This window comes from Chamaea fasciata, unplaced genomic scaffold (genome assembly GCF_029207755.1).
Source record: "Chamaea fasciata isolate MVZ Bird 193981 ecotype frontalis unplaced genomic scaffold, bChaFas1.0.hap1 SCAF_4, whole genome shotgun sequence".
Taxonomy (NCBI): Eukaryota; Metazoa; Chordata; class Aves; order Passeriformes; family Sylviidae; genus Chamaea; species Chamaea fasciata.
Window position 1 is genome coordinate 16,174,870 of NW_027094089.1, and position 21,381 is coordinate 16,196,250.

The 21,381-nt window shown below is 40.6% G+C and overlaps 2 long non-coding RNA genes across 3 annotated transcripts in view; one reads left to right on the forward strand and one right to left on the reverse strand.

Annotated features, from left to right (window-relative positions):
* LOC136288792 (uncharacterized) overlaps positions 1-19,704 on the forward strand; it is a 28,790-nt gene extending 9,086 nt beyond the window's left edge. The window contains exon 3 of the long non-coding RNA XR_010720587.1: positions 19,507-19,704. This is a non-coding gene — a long non-coding RNA (uncharacterized lncRNA). The remainder of the gene's footprint in view (positions 1-19,506) is intronic.
* On the reverse strand, positions 1,448-19,191 carry LOC136288791 (uncharacterized). 2 transcript variants are annotated; one of them, XR_010720586.1, is made up of 3 exons: positions 19,107-19,191; positions 18,934-19,010; positions 1,448-1,727 (listed from the first exon to the last, which is right to left on the reverse strand). It is a non-coding gene; the product is annotated as an uncharacterized lncRNA (long non-coding RNA). The 2 variants fall into 2 exon arrangements; XR_010720585.1 differs by having other exon boundaries at positions 18,934-19,020.
* Positions 19,705-21,381: the final 1,677 nt, after the last annotated feature.

The following is a 21,381-nucleotide window of genomic DNA, read 5'->3' on the forward strand; positions in this document are numbered from 1 at the left end:
TTCTGTAATGGTGGTTTCAGGATTGGAAGCTGATGGGGCTGATGCTGACACAGACTGGAACAATCAATGTTTTCCTTTTGCTGCATTTTTGAGTTCTTTGGGTTCAGATTTTCTGCATTTCTCAGCACTTGCAGGAATCCAAAGCTGATTCCTGCACCCTCAGTAGCTTAGAAAAGTCTTTAACTGAAGCATATGGTACTACAACACCCACAGCCCAGTCCTGAGACTTGTCAATGTGTGACAGCCCACTAAAGCCAGGAAGAATCTTATCCTGGACTTGCCTGAACTCCCATCAGCAAAACAGACTCAGCAGTGCAAGTCAGATATGACCAAACTGCTCTTTCATGACCCAAAGTAAATTCTCTAGATCTGCCATTGAATCTCCTGGCAGTCTTGGAAAAGCAATATGCCTCACCTTGATGATTTTTAAACTACAGATATCTTTGCAAACCTGGTTTTGAAAAGGAATTTGACAACCTTGTCATGAAAACTAGGGAGCAACCTTCAAGCTCTAGACCTAAAGGAGAATATATTTTTGTGAGATGTGTCCATATGACATGGAGGACTAATCCTGATTTTATTTCACAGGAGGCATTACACAGAGGCTGATCTGCACAGCTTCAGGCAAGTCGTGGTGCTCCAGACTGCACTCATTTTGATTCCCTGTGCCACTCTGATGCAAGCACAGGAGGATGCACCAGAAAAAAAGGAAAAAAAAAAAAATCTTCTCCTTCTTCTTAATGATGCCAAATGTGAATGGTGCAATAAAGTACATGCGTAGCCACATTAGCTTCTTTCCAAAATGAGGTGCACAGAAATTGAGAAGTGCCCATCACGCAGTATGAATATGCAAGTAGTCATTACAAGAACCATGCTCCCAAATGTGGCAGCAAAGCTTTGGAGGTCTGACGAAGATGATTTCATGCCATCTGCCACCTGCTTCTGAAGGATAATGGCTGGCTGGTGTGTATGAGACTTGTTCTAAATGTTATCATACTGTCTTCTTTCTTAAATTATGTGGCTAAAATGAGCCTGTCTTTGTTTTATTTCAATTGACACCAGATGCAGGGACTTGGATTCGGGTTTTCTGTTTTGCAAACACAGGCTTGGCAAAGAGGAAGGAGGAATCATAGTCAAAGCAGCTCCGATAACAGAAGAAACCCTTCTGTAAGCCTTCACTTAAATTTCATCAGTAAGGAAAAGAAACAATAAAACAGCAAAGGATTCAACATTTCTTTGACTGTCATTAAAGGAACAAAGAATTATGTTGTTTCAGTTCTTTTTCTAATTCTATTGCTGCCAATAATATTGATCATCATTATAAAAATCCAGACCTAAAATACATTCTCTGTATCGATCTGGCGCACTGAAAAAGTTTACAAATAGTGATATCAGAAATTTCTAGTAGTTACAATAATCAACTTATTTGAAGTTTTTTAATCTCAGCCTTTTAATTCTCTTTTTTGCATTACTCTAATACCCTATTTTTAATTTATTTTTTTTTTTTTTAGATTTTTAATTTTTAATTTAAGCAATAATCACATAAAGCACAAGGAATTTGGTACTGTTTGGCTTACCAAGGAAATCTGACAGAGAAGTTCAGTACTCAGTAAGGTTAGAATTGGTCCCCATCCTTTAACAAACATGCCATGGACTACTCTTTTCCAAATGTCACAATTTTAAATCAACACTAGCCTTGTCATTATCATCTAATCCTGGAGCAGCACCTACAGAAAAAAAAAAAAAAAAAAAAAAAAAAAACCAAGCAAACCTTTAGCTAAATTGTGTCCTATCTGGGACAAAGGCAATGTTTTGTTTATGAGCCCCTCTGATGTTGTCTTTCTTGTCTGGAAGCCTGAAATAAGGTAATATTACTGTGTTGAGATTTTTTTTTTTCTCTTTTTTACTTTTTTCCCCCAAAATATCTAGAAGATGAACCTGGAACACTTGGTTCCTTTAAACAGCATAAGTGAGATGAGAAAAAATGCAGTATAAAAGGCTTTAGCCACAATGCCACAATGTAAGAGGATTATACACAGAATGGAACTTTGCTTCTTTTTGCTTTAAGGCAAAAAAGCCCAGCATATCACATTTTGTATGCAGAGGACATGGCCTGTTCTAATTACAAATGGAACATTGCCCCTTCTAAGTACACTTGGCAAGCACAGCCACTTTACTTCTCCCCTCACTGTCTGACATGGGGCACAGGATGCCCCATAAGGGCAAGCCAAGGTGATCCAGTGCCCTCACCAACAGAGATGTCTTATGAGGTCCTGAGACAGGAAGGGGAGATAAGGAACCATGAAAGAACAAATCAGACCCAGGGCTTATCCACACCAGGATGAAGAGGAGATGGAGCTGGAAAAAATTCATGGCATGTATCAGAGGAACGACTCCAGGAGATGAGGTCTGAAGTCCATTCAGGAGACAGAGCTGGAGAACAGGATCTTGTGATGTCATTGGGACAGGGACTTGTGTCCAGGACTGAGGTGAAAAGGGACTCCCTCACTATGGCAATGGGCAGATGGCGGACTTAGGTGACGGGCAGGGTCATTCAGGAGGACTAATCCCATATGTGCTCCTTAGAAAATCAAACTGATTTCTGAAGGTTGCTTCAGCTACAGCCACGGGACAGTGGCAGTGCCACTGTGTGCTTTCCACAGTCTTCCCTGTGTGACCCATGGAACTGACCATGTCTCCTTTCTCATTTCCAGACTTAATCCTACCTCTGAGGTAAAGACTTCATATTCTAGAATGCCTAACCCATAGACAGACTAAATCATACACGGACTGATTTCCTTTTCTACCTCAAACACCTGTTTTATTTGTCTTTCCTCTCCTTAAAAAGCAACACACAAGACTGAGTCGAGATACCTGATATAAGTTAAATTCAGCTTAAAATCAGTGTAGGACATTGAAGGGCATTACAGAGATGTCAGTCACAGATTCTGTTGTACTACATATTAATGAGAGGTGGGAAGTATCATGGGAGGAGGAAAGAAAAGATTAGGGCTTTTTGCCCTTTTATTTTTTTTTTCCCTGAAGGAACTTAAAAAATCAAGTAAAGAACTGCAGAAAATATCTGTATAATTCTGTTATATGCACTGTATATATGCCTGAACATTAATGTAGCAGACTTCACAGACTCTAAAAAAGAGGAAATTGCCCTATATTTCAGCACTGTGTTCACAGAGTTCCTCCTCCTGTTTACGATCAGTGGGTAGCAGCTATTGAACTCACAAAGCTTTTTTTCCCCTCTACCTAGGAGTCTGCCACAGTGAGGCATATTACTATGGGATGTGCAAGTGAATTTAAAATAATCAGCATTTCTCTTAAATGCTTGTAATTTTCTGGCTCCTCATCCTCTAGCAAGTACCTCATTGCTTTCAGCTTGTATCTACACTTTTTTCCATGCACCTGTTTCTGTATTATTTTTATTTTTTTACTTTCAAGGTTAGATTTTTTGGGTTTGTGAATTTTTGTTGCTGTTGTTGTTTGTTTTTTGGTTTGGTTTGGGGTTTTATTGGGTTTTTTGTTTGGTTTGGGTTGGGTTTGTTTGTTTGTTTGTTTGTTTGTTTTGGTTTGGTTTTTTTCCCCAGAGTGGCTTTAACTACAGACGTAGATTATCCAGATGTATACAAATGAGCTTCTCCATAAGTTCAGTCACATGTAAATAAGGGAGATGAGGTGTTTTCCCCTCAGCTGCTACCAAAGCCTTACAAATCTTGTAATCTCAAGGTAGATCCCCGGCCTAAACATCAAGTAAAAAGTCCCACCTTTTCAGGTGTATAGAAACTCTCCCAAACTTAAAATTGTAAAGGGAATCTCCAGTTTTCCTCTGGAACAGAAGCTAGCAAGGATATTAAATGTGTATATTGTGAGCTACATAACTACATATATAAAATAAGTACATATATGTAAATACAAGCAAATATATTTCTCTTGTTGCTACTTCTGCTACAATAGAAAGGCCATCTAGATAAGTGAAAGGCTTAAGTACCTGCTGAGTAATAGCAAAGTGAAAAATAACACCATATAATAAGTCAGTCAAAAGTTGTGTGGAAGAAGGAAAGGGAAGGGAAAAGGTGGCCTTTAAAGACACAGACACAGAGAGAGGCAGAACTTCTTATTAGTGAATTTTGACTGAAGATAAACAAAAGAAAAGCCAAAACCAATACCCAACATTGCAGCACAATTATTTTTACCTCTCTGTGGAGGAAAATTACCATTTTCTGCAATGGAATTCGAAAAGTGGCCCACAGACACACCCTCATTAAATATGTAATATAAACCAGAGGAGATGTATGTGAAGACAAACCTTCAGTTATGGTTTGCTTTAAAGCATAGCACAATTCAGTCAAACAGCAGTTTGAAATTTGCATAATGGTTTATGTGTCTCATTTTCATCCCCTAGGAATATTCACTTTCACAATCAGAAGCTCCTACCTTCTTCCCCTTATCTGTCTTCACTATCTCCCCTCCTCTCCCAATAAGGTTATTTGGTACTGTTCACAGATCTCTCACTTCTGTGTTTCCTAAAGTCTGTTTTCTAAAGGCCTACTCTTGCCTAGTGAATATGTACTTTAATTAAAAGCAATATATCTTTCTTTTTTTCTTTCCTTCTAATCTCTATCTATAGGTTTGTCCTTGGAGTTTTCATTTTTCAGGGCAACGTGAATGGAGTTCACTTGTTTGCCTAAAATATATCTAGTAAATATAAGACACTAAATAAAACAAACATAGGGAATTTTAGTTATTATTATTGTTGTGTTAGTGCAAGCCCTGAAATATGACACTCATCAGGAAAAACAAGGGGGTAAGAATTCTTTAAAAATTGTCCCCAAGGCTGCTTAATTTTTGCCTTAAATAAGAAAAGGTCAGTCTTCCTAAAATTGAAAACTGCCTAGACAAAGTCAATGGCAAAGCTGATTTTGGCTTCAAATGAATCAAGCTTTCACCTTTTATCTTAAAATGTAATCTCCTCTGCTACTGTAAACCAGTGTCACTTCTCTGACTTGAAATCAAGAGAGGTGTTCTGATTCACATTGTCTCCATGTGCCTCTGGATTCCCACTACCTGTGACATGAATCAGGACATTTGCCCCCAGCTTTTCACTGGGGCAGTTAAGTCCTTCTGTGCTGGAACACTCTGGGTGATAAGGAAGCACTTCACGAGACATCTGTTCATTCCTCACTCCAACACCAGTGACACAGTTCTCAGGAGAGAAGAATTGATATTTTCCAGATGGAGAAGCCTGTTCTTAGACCTTCTGCTTTTTTCTGAAGGGAAGGACATTGCTGGGAAAGTTAAGGTAATCAGGGTGGGAAGTTAAGGGAGAGTGCTGGGGAAAATGAATCAGGGAAACCTTATAAATATGATTGTTTAGCAAAAGATTCTGAAAATATGAAACCTATCATAGAAATGGAAGCTTACTTTGAGTTGTAGGATACTGAGTCTGAGTTACTATATAACCTGAAAACAATAGCCTAGCCAGCTGAAGAAGAATCCCTTTTGATTGAACAATACCTTTCTGCTCGCTAAGGAACCAAAGGTCAATGCAGCAAAACAGAAAAGTCTAAAGAGTAGTTTTTAGAGTTTAAAATATAACATAGTATGGTAATGTAGTAGTTCTTATAGACTATATGTAGATTCTATAAGATTTTGTGTCTTGTATTGGTTGGTCACTGTAAATTAGAATATTCATCACAAAAGGAGATATAATGCATTGTAAGAAGGACCTCGCTCTCTTTTCCTAGCTCTATTCCCTGCTCTCTTACTTCAACCTCTCTGTTCCTAGCTCTTACTTCTACGTCTTTTAGCTCTTACTTCTACCTCTCTATTCCCTGCTCTCTTGCCTCTTCCCCCTGCTCTCTGACCCCTGCCACCTGGCTCCTTTCTCTCTTAACTCATACCCCCTTACTCTTCATCTCACTCTCTTTTTCTGTCAGCTGAGGCTGGTGGCTGAAGGCAAGGCCCTTTTTACCCACGACCCATGCAATAAAACCACATATTCTAGAATGTCTCAGGTCAGCAGAATTCCTTCTCCCTGCCATCCGCGCATGCTCCTACAGGAGAGGAGATAGGACACCAGGATGAGTTCAAGCTTCAGGAGCTAAATGAGATAGCTGAAGGCATATCCTGACAACATTTAACATCTGGTTCGGAATGATGAAAGGTATTATTCTCAGTAGGAGGAATAATGATTACTTGTGGATAGACCTGTACTTCTTGGAACACATCCAAAGCCATAGCTAGAGACAGGGGAAGTGTGAACCAAAATCTTCCAAGTAAGGTGTTTAAATGTTTGGCCTCTGTGTTTAAAGAAGCTAAAAAAGCAGTCTAATCTTCTGCAACGGGGGTTGGTGTGCTGGTTATGGCTGGTGTGAAGTGAATTTTCTTCACCGTGGCTGGTGTGGGGCTGTGCTTTGGGTTTGTGCTGAACACAGAGTAGATAACACAGAAATGTTTTCATTGTTGCTGATCAGGGCTTGCACAGAGCCAAGGCCTTTTCTGCTACTCACACTGCCAGGCTGGGGAGGGGATGGGGGTGCTTGGGAGGCTGGGAGGAGACACAGTCAGGACAGGTGACCCAACTAACCAAAGGGATGTTCCAGACCATGTGACATCATGCTGAGTCTATAGAGTTGGGAGAAGAAAGAGGAAGGGGAAATACTTGGAATGATGTTTCTTGTCTTCCCAAGTAACCATTCCACCACCTAGAACCAGTAAGCACATGATGAGGCCCTGCTTTCGGGGAGATGGCTGAACACCTGCCTGCCAATTGAAGCAGGGAATGAATTCCTAGTAATTATTTTGCTTTGCTTTGTGTGCACAGCTCCTGCATTACCTATTAAGCTGTATTTATCCCAACTCAAGAGTTTTCTCACTTTTACCCTTCTGATTCTCTCCCAGCTGCTGCTGATGTGGGAGTGAGTGAGAGGCTGTGGGAGGCTGGGGACTGGCTGGGGTTAAACCATGACAGCTGAGTACTCAGGATCTTTTCAAGGTAGCACATTTATTTAGGTGTTCCAATTTGAGTTGAAAAGACCACCTCCAGGCCATCAGAGAGGAACAAGTGCCCAAGTTTCAAAAAGAAAGAGGACGGGTTGGTGCCTGTAAATGATACTAAGCCACAGGAAACAATATCTTATTTAGAAGATTCATCTTTTCAGTACACAGAGCACCAGCAGGAAAGTTAACAGCCTGTCCTTCATTCTGCCAATTAATGGAGGTGCACTTTGAGCAGCAAAAATATCTCTGTGCAGCTCCCTGGTTTTTCTCAGAGTTGGGCACTACTGAGACAAGCCAAGTGTTTAAACAGATCCCTAATATAACTGCAAATATTGCCACTTCCCCCTGTGGAACTGAATTTACTTGTATTATTCCTTCTATTTTTTTTTTCTTTTTTTTCTTTTCTTTTTTTTTTTCTTTTTCTTTTTCCCAACTACTGTAGTGCCAATAGATCCAAACTAAGAAAGGGATCTGAACTCTGACTTTGAAGAGGAATTTAACCTACCAGATGGGCTGACAATTTAAACAGTTAGAATAAACAAATGAATACTCAATCCTATTACATAAGTGGGGAACACATTAAATATTGTGGCCTAGATTATACAGTTATTTAGGGGTAGAAATATGGGTTGAACCTAGATCTTCTCTATCCAACCTGAGTGCATTAGCCACTTTGTGTAATAAGGCCAGAAAGGGCAATTTTAAGCAGGAAAGAAAAGGAATCAAGGGAGAAAGCAGCGGAGTTGTTCATGTAGCTGTGGTTTTGCATATGTGTGAAAAAGGAGACCAAGGGTCATTCTGCAGACACAAAAAGAAAAGAATAAAGATTGTAAAGTGACTCAGGAAATAACTCTGCAAAAAGATGGAGCAATTAGCCTTTTCTTATTTTCTTTCTCTGCATTATTCCTTTAAACTTTACTGATTTTTTTAACCATGTAGATACAAGGGTTTTTGTTTTTTTTTTGTTTTATTATAGCATTCACCATCTCTTCAAATTCCAATAGATCTGGTTTTGGCTTTAATCATCTAATTAACACACCTCCTGAAAAACTCAAGGGAGATGTTCCTAATGTTGAGAACAAAAAACCATACAGGTAGAGCAGTGCTTATGACCCTGTTGGAGGCTTTCTGATTATGTCTAACTACTGTGATCAATACTTCAAGACTTTTAAAAACATGAATATTGGGTGAAAAGTAAATGGTGATTTTATTTTTTTTTTCTCTCAGTAGGTTTTATTTAAAAGCAATTTTCTCCATTCTTCCTGAGTCACACAAATGCAAATTTCCAAAGCTTTCTTCTGCATCACAAGTAATGAGAAGAACATTAAGTCATAAATAAAGCACAGATATACATGCAGAGGTCATGAATGAGATATTGTGGGTTATTTCTCTGCTATCAGGAGAGAAGCCTTGCACCCTGGCAGGACTCACATGCTCTGTAATTCTCCATTCTGGAAAAAAAGTCCTTGTATGCATTGCAGGTTGCCCAGACATCAGATGGGTAGAGGGAGCCTGTAGATGCCCTTACCTCCAGTGCTACAGCTTTAGCAGTGATTATACCTCCTGTTGTTTTGTTTGTTTGGTTTTTTGTTGTTTTGGGGTTTTTTTATATCTCTACATGTCAGCTTTGACATGCTGAGCTGTCGGCCCCCAGTTTGTGATGGTAAAATGTGTAATTGTTTTGTGGAAGATATTTTCAGGTCTCTCTTGGAAATTATTTTTTTTTCTTTTTAGTTGAAACAGAGGCTGCCATGAAGAATAAATGTGATTCTTCTTGCTTGATCATTTGGTAAAACTGCAGGCCAGAAAAAGATAGTAAAAACCAATTTACTGTCTCTAAAACCAGACTACAATTTTCCTTTGATAGAAGATATGTTACATAGAGAGAGATTTAATTTTTTAATATACTGGAAACCTGAAGGGGATTTAAACACTTTTCTCTAACAAGGGACCATTTAGTCCCATGTCCTGTCTGCAGCTATGACCAGAAGCAGATGTCTGTGTCTGAGCATAGGAATAAGACAAGCATATATAGAAATGACACACATATAAGAACAGGGAAAACACACACGTCTCTGGAGACTCTCCCAGCTCCCAACAGTTTGCAGATCAGCTCTGCTGAGAAAGAAATGTCTCTTAGACTTTACCAGGTGAAGTGTCAGGTTTTGCACTTGAGTCACTAACAACCACAGACAATGCTAAAGATTACTGATGGGAAAGAACCTCAGTATGCTGGTTGGCAGAGGATGAACATGAGCTGGAGTGTGGTCAAGTGGCCAAGAAGGCTGATGGCACCAGGCTTGTGCCAGCAATGGTGTGGCCAGCAGGACCAGGGCAGTGACTGTCATCCTGTACTGGGAACTGGTGAGGCCACCTCAAATCCTGAAGTCAGCCCTGGGCCCCTCATGATAAGAAAGACATTGAGGTTCTGGAGTGTGCCCAGAGAAGGGATACAGAGCTGGTGAGGATTTGGAAGGACTCCAGTGAGGAGTTTCTGAGAGATCTGGGGGTGTTTAGCTTGAAGAAAAGAAGGATTAGGGAGGACCTTCTCACTCTCTACAACTCCCTGAAAAGAGGTTGTAGCCAGGTGGAAGTCAGTTTCTTTTCCAACTAACAAATGGAGAGGATGAGAGAAAATAGGCTCAAGCTGTACTAAGAGAAGGTTTATATTAGCTACTAGGAAAAAAATATTCACTAAAAGGCTGTGATGGCCTTGAACAGGCTGTGTAAGGAACTGATGAAGTCACCATCCCCAAATGCATCTAAAGAAATGCAGATGTGGCACTTAGGGACACGTTTTCGTGGTGCACTCAGTAGTGTGAGGTTTATAGTGGAACTTGATGTCCTTAGAAGGTCTTTTCCAACCTGTTCCGTTCTGCTCCATTCTGTTCCGTTCTATTCTATTCTATTCTATTCTATTCTATTCTATTCTATTCTATTCTATTCTGAGATAATTTGGTTTCTTCAGCCTGGAAAAGAGAAGGCTTAGGAGTGATCTGATTGCAGTGTTCCAGTACCTAAAGGCAGTCCACAAGAAAGATAGAGAGGGACTTTTTGTAAAAGCATGTAGTGACAGGTCAAAGGGGACTGGCTTCAGACTGAAAGAGAGTAAGATATTAGTAAGTTAGATATTAGGGAAAGAGTTCTTTACTGTGAGAGTGGTGAGGCACTGGCACAGGTTGCCCACAGAAGTTGTGGTTGCCCCATCTCTGGAGATGCTCAAGGCCAGGCTGGATGGGGCTCAAAGCAACCTGGTGAAAAGTGTCCCTGTCCCCATGTCCAATCACCTGTGAGGTGATTCTATTTCTTAATTCTTCTTAATATTTTAAGGACTTAATCACCACGAGTTTGTTCAGATTATCTGAGAACTCCTGATAACTCCTGGTACACACTACCCTTCTGTTGCAAAGCAATACCTAATTATAAGTAATTGTAAGTAAGTAATCCCTACACAGTTTCTTTTTGATTGTTGCAAAGTTGCAGCTTTCAACTTCATTGGATGCTCTGTCTGGTTAATTTCTGAAAAGACAGTGTAAATATTTATTATTTTATTATTTATAGTCATCTTTACTGACCTAAAATTTACATAGCATCATCTTTAGGGGATAAAGGCTTTTTTCTTTTTCCAAGCTTTTCTCTTGCAGATTTTCCAGTTCTTTAGGTTACAAGCCCTAAAGCTCTTGGTGAGGAGCTACCTGAAAATGCCTGGTATGTATTTTCATGCCAGCACACCCTGTCACAGCCACTGCACAGGCTATTTGTGAGCCACTTACGTGGGTGGCTGCAGCAGGAGACAGAGCCCATCAGACACTCAGCTGCTGCCTTTCCTGGAGGTGCAGATGCAGCCAACAGATTTCCTCTTGCCTCCCCTCCACCCCAGAGAAGCCAGCTTTACAGCAAGCCTGATGCCAGTTTGGTGCCTAAAGAATGATTTCCACCACCAGGAGTTGCCAGGCTGTAGGTGAGTGAATAGCAGCCCTGTGCCAATTTCCCCTCTATCATAAGAAATCACCACTTGTTTACTTGACAGAGCTACAAGTGTAAACAGCTGTACATTTCAGTGCATACAAGATGTTACAAGAGTAAAACAGCAGCCATGCGTATTATGTGTTTCAGGGCTCTACAGGTTCACTCCTGCTTTCCATCAGAACACAGAGAGCATAATGTGATTTGCAGGGAGAGAAGGAGGCCTTTGCACAGTTGAAATGTGGTGAGCACATGCAGGCAGGGAAGAAGGGATCTGCTGAGTTTTCCACTGGTCGCGCAGCTCCAGAGCCAGGGACTTAGCTGGCGGCCAGCAGCAGTGTTACTGTCACAGTGTCACCTGTCAAATTGCCTCTGCAGGAATAATGGTGACTGGATGCCCTGATGATTAGTGCATGGTTAAAGCCTAAAAAATGCAGGCATACAGAGTCAGAGCTCACAGCCAGGTTTACTCCCCCCATGTAATGCCACTTAGTCCAGGGAAATCACTCCTGATTGGCACCACAGGCTAAAGAATCTGTCTGAAGGGGTGGGAATGAAAAGTGGCAGTGACAGAGTGCTGAAAAATCTGTTTTTCAGGTAAAATGCTGCTCTTTGTGAATAATATCAACCTGAGTTAATACTCAATCCTTCTGATTAATTAAGGGTCTATTATGTCTAACTAAAGTGCACAAAAAAACCCCTACCTATTGACTTTGTAAGATTTTGCTTTTAAGAGGTTAGGTTAATGGCAAAGAGAACTGGTAACAGATCAAGAGGAAACCAGGTAAAGAGAAAGAGTCATTTGGAATGTCTGGTAATATGTATACTTGCTGATGAGAAGCAACAGCAGAGAAGCCTCAGAAAAAAAGTATTGTTTGATCCACATTTCCTTTTGTCCAAAATTTAAGCAAAACTAGAAAGTTCTACAATAAAACTCAGAGAAATCGATGTATTTCTAAGCAAATAGATATTGATGTTTAATTGGGAAAAAAAAAAAAAAAAAGAGGTGTCCATCAAGACCAGGACCTTGCCTCTGGGGGTGCTCAGTAATAGATGCTTTGAAATCAATGCCTGGAGCCAGTGATATTTTTCTTATTGTACCCACATCTCTTTTGACGCTCAGCAAATTGCTTCTTCGCCTGGTGATTACAGCCAGACCTGTCCTTCAAAAATTCACCTTTATGAAACTCATATTTTTTCACTCTGCTTCCAAAAAGAATGTTGAATCACAAGAATGGTGGAAATCAGTTTGTTTCCACTGATTTCTTGGAAGTATCACTAATTTACAACCAACTGTCTCTCAGTTCTTACGAAGTCCAAATTGCAAATCAATGCAGGAAAAAAAGAACACAGACAGGGAAACCTATAATGAGCCTCTAAAAGTCCTCTATGAAGTCTCGTCTCTGAAAATGTTAATCATGACACTTGAAACATGGACAGAAAACAACTGCCCTCACTTTCTTGTTCTCACTCACTGTACCTTTATGCCATACAGAAAAGTTCAGAACACTTCACTGTCTTTTCATCTATCATTTTCCAAAACTATTTCCTCTACTTCCTGCTTCCTTTTACAATTTTCACCTTTGTAATGACATTCTGGGTGATCCACCACTGCACTTCTAAACTTCACCTTGCTTCTTTCTGACCAAGTCCAGTTAATCATACCCAATCTAATAATAGCAGTGTTAATAACACCTTCTGATACAATATCCTCCTCCACAGGCCTTCCATGTTCTTCGGATGGCTAATGTCTTGTTAAAACTTTTTTTTACTTATTAATTTTGTCTGTGACAGAGCTTGATTAGCTTCTAAATTACCCTGTTCCTATTTTTAGTGCACTGTGCCCCTACCCTTCACACACAGTTTAATCCCAAAGTATTAATTCGTCTCTACATAATGCTGACTTGTCTTCTCCAGGTATCCTAAATCTTCCTGTTTTCATTTGAGGTCCATCTACCTTTGTTTTAACTCTTATTACCTTTCTCATTACTTTTACTGCTCTCTGTTCTCTATTGACGGGCACAATTGCTTTGCAACAGCCATGGGTAGTCCTGGGGAGGTGAAGGGTCAGGTTCACTCTTTGAAAGAACTCACGTCCTGCTTAAATTAGCAACCGCAATGATGTACCAAGTTGGGAGACGGTGGGATGGGGGAGCTTTATGTTTCAAATTACTCTGGGGCAAGTTGTGAACTCAGCTATCTGCCCAAGTTAGAGTCGGGAGAAACATCTCTTTGCTGCCACTTTGTGCACTGACACTTGCCAGACCCCGCCTCAAATGCAGGAGTAGGGAAGGCAGTGACAGCTACTCAGCCAAATGGCCCCACTGTGGCGAACAGGATGCTCATCCTGAGGTAATCACAACACAGCTGTGCAGAGGAGGTGATCAGGACACTCAGCAGAAAACATCAAACTGCTGTAGCTTCTTCCCAATGGTGCAACATTTTATCTGCTCAAATCTGTACCAGTTTGTATTCTCTCTTCCTGTGCATTTCTTGCAATGCTATTTGTGAGGTTTTAATGGTCAAAAATTAATGTTGTGACTCTTTAAACAGAATCGGGTGATCCGGAGTGAAGAAAGAATGGAAGAAAAAAAAAGGAAGAAGGAGGAAAAATATACAGGCTAGGAAATCTAGGACAGTCTTGATCTCCCTTCTTCCCTATAAATCCCACAATTGTCCATGGGACCCTAAGAAGTTGGTAGATTGGACTGACAGCGGTACTTTAGCCAGCATTGAAAATGATCACGTTTATGATCAGATCTGTTCAATTTCTGGCAGAGTGTCAGTGGAAGTCTGACCACATGGCCTGTGCTGGCAATACCCTTCCTCCAGAACTCTTCAAATAAAGATATATAGGACACCCAAGTCAGATTTTCCTCTGGTGTTCATTTCTTACAGAAATTATTCAGACATCAAGCTGAGCTACTTTTGAAATTTAGTGTAGCGTGAATCTTGTAATTTTTAAGTCTTACCAGTACAGCTGCAGGATGCTCTGGAGTCTCTGCAGATCCTGCCAAACCACCACAAACCCATCACCAAATGCTTTCTCCAGTCTAACACCCTTGAGAAAGAGATGATTAGTCATCCTAAACAGTTGTTCTTTTTTGGACTGGTGATGAATGACTAACATTTTCTTGCTTTGAATATGCTCCTTACTGGGAAAAAAAATTATAAAGAGATATCAGAAGTTTAATATGTGATACATAGAATTCAATGTAAAATGTTAATGTGGGAATCTAATTGAACATGCAATGGGAAGTCCTTTGCTGCTTTTGTCTGGGGTAGAGTCAATTATCTTTTTTTATAGTACTTTGGGGCTGTGTTCTGGGCTAGTGCTGGAGACAGCGATGATAAGAGAGATGCTGTCGTCATGCTGAGCAGGGTGTGCAGAGAGTCAAGGACTTTTCTGCACCTCACGCCACCTCACCAGCCAGGGGGTGTGCACAAGGAGTCAGGAGAGGCACAGCTGGAACAGCTGACCATGACTGACCAGAGAGATATTCTGGACCATACTGTGTCATGCTGAGCACGTAAAGCTGGGGGAAGAAGAAAAAAGGGAGATCATTTGGGTCCCAAGTCACCACTGCATGTGATGGAGCCCCACTCTCCTAGGGATGGAATGGTTGAACACCTTCCTTCCACTGGGAATTGGTGGAGGAATTCCTTGTTTTGCTTTGCCTATGACTTTTGCTTTACCTGTTAAACTGTCTTTATCTCAATCCTCCAGTTTTCAGTTTTACCCATCTGATTCTCTCTCCCAACCCAGTGGGGCAAAGTGCACATACAGTGGGGCTTTGTGGGGTATAGAAACTATCTGCAGTTAAACCAGATTCAAAGCAGGAAATGGTGGAGATCTGGCTGTACCTCGCCACCTGTCATGAGAACCAAGGTGGGCAACAGATCAGTATGAAGAAAGGAAATGACAGAGCACCTAAGACCAAATGTCTTAGACTGAGACCTCTTGGGCTATCATGTTGCATCTAAACAGCCCACCTGCACAGTTTTTATCCTGCTACTTTGGCAGGACTGTCCTGAGCCCACCCACATTCCCAAATCAATGGTACCATATGCCCAGATCTCTTTGCAACATTTCACGTGTTGTGGCAAGAGGCATCTGGCTGGTCATAAGCATATCCTTCATACTTTTTTATTCTCTACATGACAGCTGCTCTTCACATCCAGCAGACTTCACTTCACCTGCAAAGAGGACGTCTGATGCACAGCAGCTGCCAAAAGTTTCTAAAAAGCAGCCCTCTTAGGAAGGTCTGCTGTATTCCCTACAATATACTCATCCAGCGAATGCTCTGGCCTTGCCATGCATTCTCCATTCTTTCAACATTTGAGTAAGAACAGGGACCATTGTTTTTTTCCCATCATCTTCATCAGGACAGGAGAGCAGCTGCTTGTCTCTATTCAACTACTCCACCCCAGAACAGAGGTATGAAGCACCTCAGCATCAGTGATGTAATGCCCTGGAAATGAATGTGATTGACTTCAACTGCGGAGGCAAAAAAGATCAAGATAACCTTGCCTAGCAACCTCTCTCTTCCATGTAACCCAGAGAGTCCTCCACCATGGGCTGCCTGTTTGGCTGATCTTCACTCATGTGGAATAAAACAGCTTCAAAAAATTTGGGGTGGAATAAGCTAAAGTGATTTAATCTTCTGCCTCTACATTGCATCTGATGCATTGGTCATTCACATTAATGCTATTGTAATTGCTTTATTGAATATGCTGGCAGAATATACTCATTCCAGGTATATTGAAGATATGGGGTTGATGGCTTGACCTTGCAGCTCCTTGCTGGAATGTAACTCCAGCATGTGGAAGGAAGGCAATGAGTTCCCTCCTAAGAGGTGACTAATCAGTATCCAAAATGAGTCTCCCATAAACATTTGGCTTAACAACAAATTAAATGGAAAGGCTCCTTGTGACACAAAGGGAGATGAGCCACACATCCTACAGCTTTGATAATCAAATCATTATTTCTGTAGCCTTAAGGGATATCTGCTTACAGCAGAATTCAACATACAGTTTAATTTACTTATCTGATCTTTCTCTGCACAAGAATAGCTTCTATTTCTTGCCCTATTTCAAATTTCCTTACATAATTCAAATGGTATCACAAAGTATGTATGTGTATTTTTGTACTGATGATATTGACAATTGACTAAAAGATTTTATTTTTCTGTTGTTCTTGTACCTTTCTCATTCCTGCTATTCAAGCTGCAGCTCAAAAGGATTTTTGATAATCTTAATTCTGCACCAGTGTGATTATTATTATTATTATTATTATTATTATTATTATTATTATTGTTTTAAATTCTAACCTCTGATCCCTTTCATCTCTTTTATTGTTGCGCTTTTTCTAATCCCCAAGTCTTATAAAGTGCTTCTCATCTGTACACCTTAAAACATTTTACAAAGGAGACTGGAAACACTATTCTTACTTGACATGCTCGAGACTAAGGCACAGAGAAGTAAAGGGTCATATGTAAAAATAATACAGTAAAACCAATAGAGAAAAAACCCACCTTTTTTCCCAAGGATTTTCCCTCTCTAATGTGGTGTGTTGCTTTCCTTACAGGACTCGAACATAAATATCAAAATCATTAGAATTGTAATAAAAGTCTTCCTTTCTTTTTTCTCATTTATTGTCTCCAAATCCTATTTTTTCTCTGTTTTCTCTTTTCAATGCTTTTTTAATGTAACTACCTGTTTTAAGTTTGGGGTTTTTTTGTTGTTGTTGTTGTTGGGTTTTTTTTTGGGTTTTTGTTTTTTTTTTTAGAAAGTACAAATGCAAATGAAAAACTCTAATGCAATTAGCACCTCTCATTATTAGTGATTTTACAAGTGCATGTAGGTTTAAAATGCATGGACAGTCCTGCTAGCTAATGTCTGCTGCTCCACAGAATCATATTTTCTGTGGTTCCCAGGTTAGGAATGTAAAGAAATTGCACAAAATGAATCCCAAATATAAATGTGGCTAAGTGTGATAGCATGGGTGACAACAACTTGATAATGTAGAGCTCATAATGAGACACATATATATGGTCTTATCAACCCCAGCAGCTCTACCCTGCTGATTCGGGTAAAAAAACCCACATCAACAACAAGTTAAAAAAAAACTTTTTGACCATCTCAGCGCTCTCTTGTTCATTACACCAACCTGTCAGAAATGACAACTTGGCCAAGCCCAGTTATACCATGCTGACAAGGTGCTGTATATGCTTTTCTGCTATAATGTCAGCTTTAAGGTGCAAGGTACTTAGGGAAGCTCATTTCTATGTTTGGTCCAAAAAGAGCCACTTGCCCTGTTGGTGGGGTGAGGCAATACCTTAGTTTCCTTTAAATTAGGAGTATTTTTCACAAAGACTGTTTATGGAAAACTAGCTTAAAATAGTGGAACTTTCATTTTTCGTTTTTGTTAAGAGTCTGATTACTGAACAATTGTCTGATGATTTTGTTTTAGTGTCTGAAACAGCAATGATGTTATCCCTAATATCTGACATATTTGAGAAATATCCTGAATGCAACCAAAAAAAATTGCATTCAGGGACACGTGTTGGCAATCCACTATAAATAAGGAGATATAATATAAACATGACAATCTTAAGGCCAATGTTGCAATAAATGTAAATTACAATACCAGGAGGATGAAAGAAAAGGAATCCTCAGCTCCATTTGCAGAACTGCAACAACAGAATTCTAGGGGAATGGAATTGTGTTAAGGACAGCACCCCATCAAGCTGGAAAGGGTGTATGTCATGTTCCAAACAGGTGCAATGGGAGGTGGAAATGACAAGCAATGGTTTATAAGCCCTAACACCAGCTGTGCACAAAGGCAAGGCATACCAATCCATGGCAATATGAGTACTCAGAAGGCAGTGAGCCACTGTGATCCTGGACTCACTGGAGTACAGGGGTTTTAAACCTTGATGCAATGAGAATCCTCTTTGGCTGTTCTGATAGCACCTGAAGGGTTTGATTTCTGATCTCAAGCACCTAGATTATATGTCTAGAAATAATGATGTGTATTTAATGATATCTAATTATCTAATCCTCCCCTTTGTTTATGCTGTATTAATGTATTTCCACTTGGATTGGGAATTGTGTCAAACACCATTCCCTGTGGTGAACTGTCCACATACCTTGTCAGAAACAGTCTCAGGTATACATTACCCTTGTGCAAGCCTAACCTCTATACAGTATAGAATACTCAGAATTAGTTTTTCTAATAGACAAATGATGTATTAGAATGATGCGCTGACTGATGCCATATCTTCCTCTGCTGGTAAGGTCACTGACTGCTGAACATGTTAATCCTTTAGCAAAAGAGTTTCCAGGTTTCAATTTTCAGACTAAAAGGTCATAGGTTTGATTCATGGCATGGTGGTATTATGTAGACTAACATTCACGTCCTTCATCTTCAGCACAGAAATTGTCATTGGAACAGTGACCTCTCAGCAAAAGGCAGCAATGTGCCTTGCACCCAGGAGGTGAAACAAATGAAGGTCTAAGAGGGGGAAAAAAAAAAAAAAAAAAAAAAAAGAAGGAAATGCCAAAGGATGGTGCTGTTCAATGAGTGTGGCAATTCTCAGAGACTTGTGCGTTACTGTAGACTCAGCTTCATCCTTCAGTGGCTAAACCTTTGATCATTACTGTTTGCAAACAGTGCAAAATGTTTTAATAATTGCACAGTAAGAATGTGCTAATGAGGTGTTTACAACCTTTTAGAATTAAATATCTAAGTAGGAAATTTGTCAACCAACAGTTTTGTTTGAGTCACTGGAATTTATTTTGGCCTGACTGAAATGTAGAGAAGAACTCATGACTTTTCATCACTTTACTCTTATTTTCCACTAGAACAAATATGTAATTAAATAAATAAACAGAAAAAATACTCATCCAGCTGTCAGTGCACCAAGACATTGTTGTCACTTGAAAATGACATACCTGCTCCTTTGTTGTAAATGTCACTTCATGAGGACAGGATGGGTTACGCAGTCTTCAAACAGCACTGGGAGAAAAAGCTGAAAGACACTTTTCTCATAAATTTGTGATTCTTGCATGCATGCAGTAATGTCAAGATTAGTTCAAAATGGCTCTAATAAGCAATTTTTACTCACAAAGATGTTCTTGGTAGATGGATTAGATTTTTGAAACATCATCTCTGTCTGTATTTCTCATGTTGGGGGTGGAGATGTTAAGATAACAAAGGTCTTACTTTGCTTGCAACACCTGGAGAGAGGCATTGAACAGTTAGTTTTGTCCTGAAAATTTAGCTTTAACTCAGAAATGCTCCAGCCATCCACATATGAAGGTAAAAAATAACAAAGTGATCCCAAACTAGCCTACTGTTTTGTTCTTACAGACTGTGGAAAAACAACAGCAACAACAACAATAACAAAACTCACAAAAATTAAATACTTCACAAGGAGATAAATTTCTAAAGTTTAAAGGTATGGTCAGTGTTACATAACCATTTAAATAACAAAACATGTTTTAATGCTAAAATCTCATTTGCAGAATTGTCGCAGTTTTTATTTGAAGACTTAATTGGCAAGAGAAAGACAAGACCTTAGACACATAAAGAGTGTCCTGGGTTGTAATACAGGATGTGCACAAAGTATTCTATCACCATCTTCATGAACTGTTGAATCCAGGTGGGGCAGTGTTTTCCCAGACCCCCTCCCTCTGGGCCACTATCTTCTTCTAATGGCCCATCAAATGCCTTGCCCATGACTCATAGATAACTCCCTTCAGGAGCTATCTCTGTTTAATGGGCCATCAAGGACCCTCTGCATGACTCATCATCCCATTGTGAGATGCTCCGCCCAGGAAGAAGAACGAAGCATTTTCACCTAATTATAATCTGAGGTTTGAAACAGTACAGGGGGCCCTTACCCACTGAATTCCCAGAGGAACAGAGCTACCAGACCTTGCTACAAGATCACTGCTTCAAAAAGACCACCTCATCTAGACTGCTTCCACCACTCTGCTCAAGTAGTATTCGGACTCTGACAGTGGTCTTTTGTATTATTGCATCTATCTTATTTTACTTTCTTTCCTTTCTTCCTATTAAATTGTATCTCTGACTTGGAGCCTCTCATTTGTTTTGCTTTCAAACCACTACAAAGAGGAATCAACTATTACATGTGTATTACTCTATTTCTGGCTTGGCATGAGACCATGAAATCTGTTTGGCAAATTGTTGCCTGGTCTATAATACATGAACTCACCTTAGAAACAATAATGAAGGAACTCCCAAATGCTGAAATGTGGTCTGTGGGAGAAGAAGGCCCTTCTCTAAGGAGCAGATGCCTGAAAATTACTCTGCAGCTTCAGGCAAGTTCTGTCATGTCAGAGAGAGCACTTACACAAATAGTCTCAACCCCTGTGGTGGGACTGTTTCTATAGATCAAAATCAATGCGTTTTGTAATGTAGGTACCATTCTTGAAAAGAGGAATCTAACTCGGGCAGCAGCTCTGAGCCCTGCTGACACTGTTGCAGGGATGCTCACATACAGCACAGACTTGGGCATGACATGCAGGCAGGTGAAACACAGGACGTGGCACAAGCTGTCCCAGGAACAGAAAATGTCTGTCATTTCTCTTTTTAAGTCAAAATGGCTTCTCCTTCAACCAGCACATTTGTCCAGCCTTGTTTTCCCCCTCTCCTTTCCAAAATAGCTCCTTCACAAGTCTATCTCTTGCATTAGGAAGACAAAACAAAACAAAACAAAACAAAACAAACAAACAAACAAACAACCCCAAAAGTCCCACCTCTTTTAAAACACCTGAAAATACATCTTGCTTTCCTTTTTCCAAAGTTAAATCACTTCTTTCCTCTGCTGCTAACCCTGCAAAACACCCAGCAATGTTCAGGAGGCAAGACACTGACGGTTGCTGCCTATTTGGAGGCTGCAACATACCCTGCCTGGATCCAGGGACAATCGCGTCCTTCCTCCTTAGCTCCTCGGGAAAGGGGCGATGGCAGCCCGCCTGTGCTCGCACAGCATGTCGCCGCAGATGGCTGACGAACCATCAGGAGCCGAGGAGCAGCGGCAGCGCTCAGAGGGGCCGGCGCGGCCCGAGAAACCCGCGCTCGGTGCCGGCGGCCCTGCGCTCCGGCGAGCGGGAAGCGCTCCCAGCTGCTCCGCCGGCGCTCGCTGCTTTCCCCTGAACCCGCAGCTGCTCGGAGGAGCGAGGGAGCCAAAATACTGCCACGCACGGCAACAGGGGAACCCCAGCGCTGGGAAAGGTCTCGCAGCAGTTGTGCCCTGCGATAAATGTTGCTAGGGCAGGGAAATAGGAACAAAACGCCATCTGCCTTTTCCACACTGGACACGAAGAGGGACATAAATTGTACTGTTTGGGAGCCACTTTACCTGCAGGGGAGCA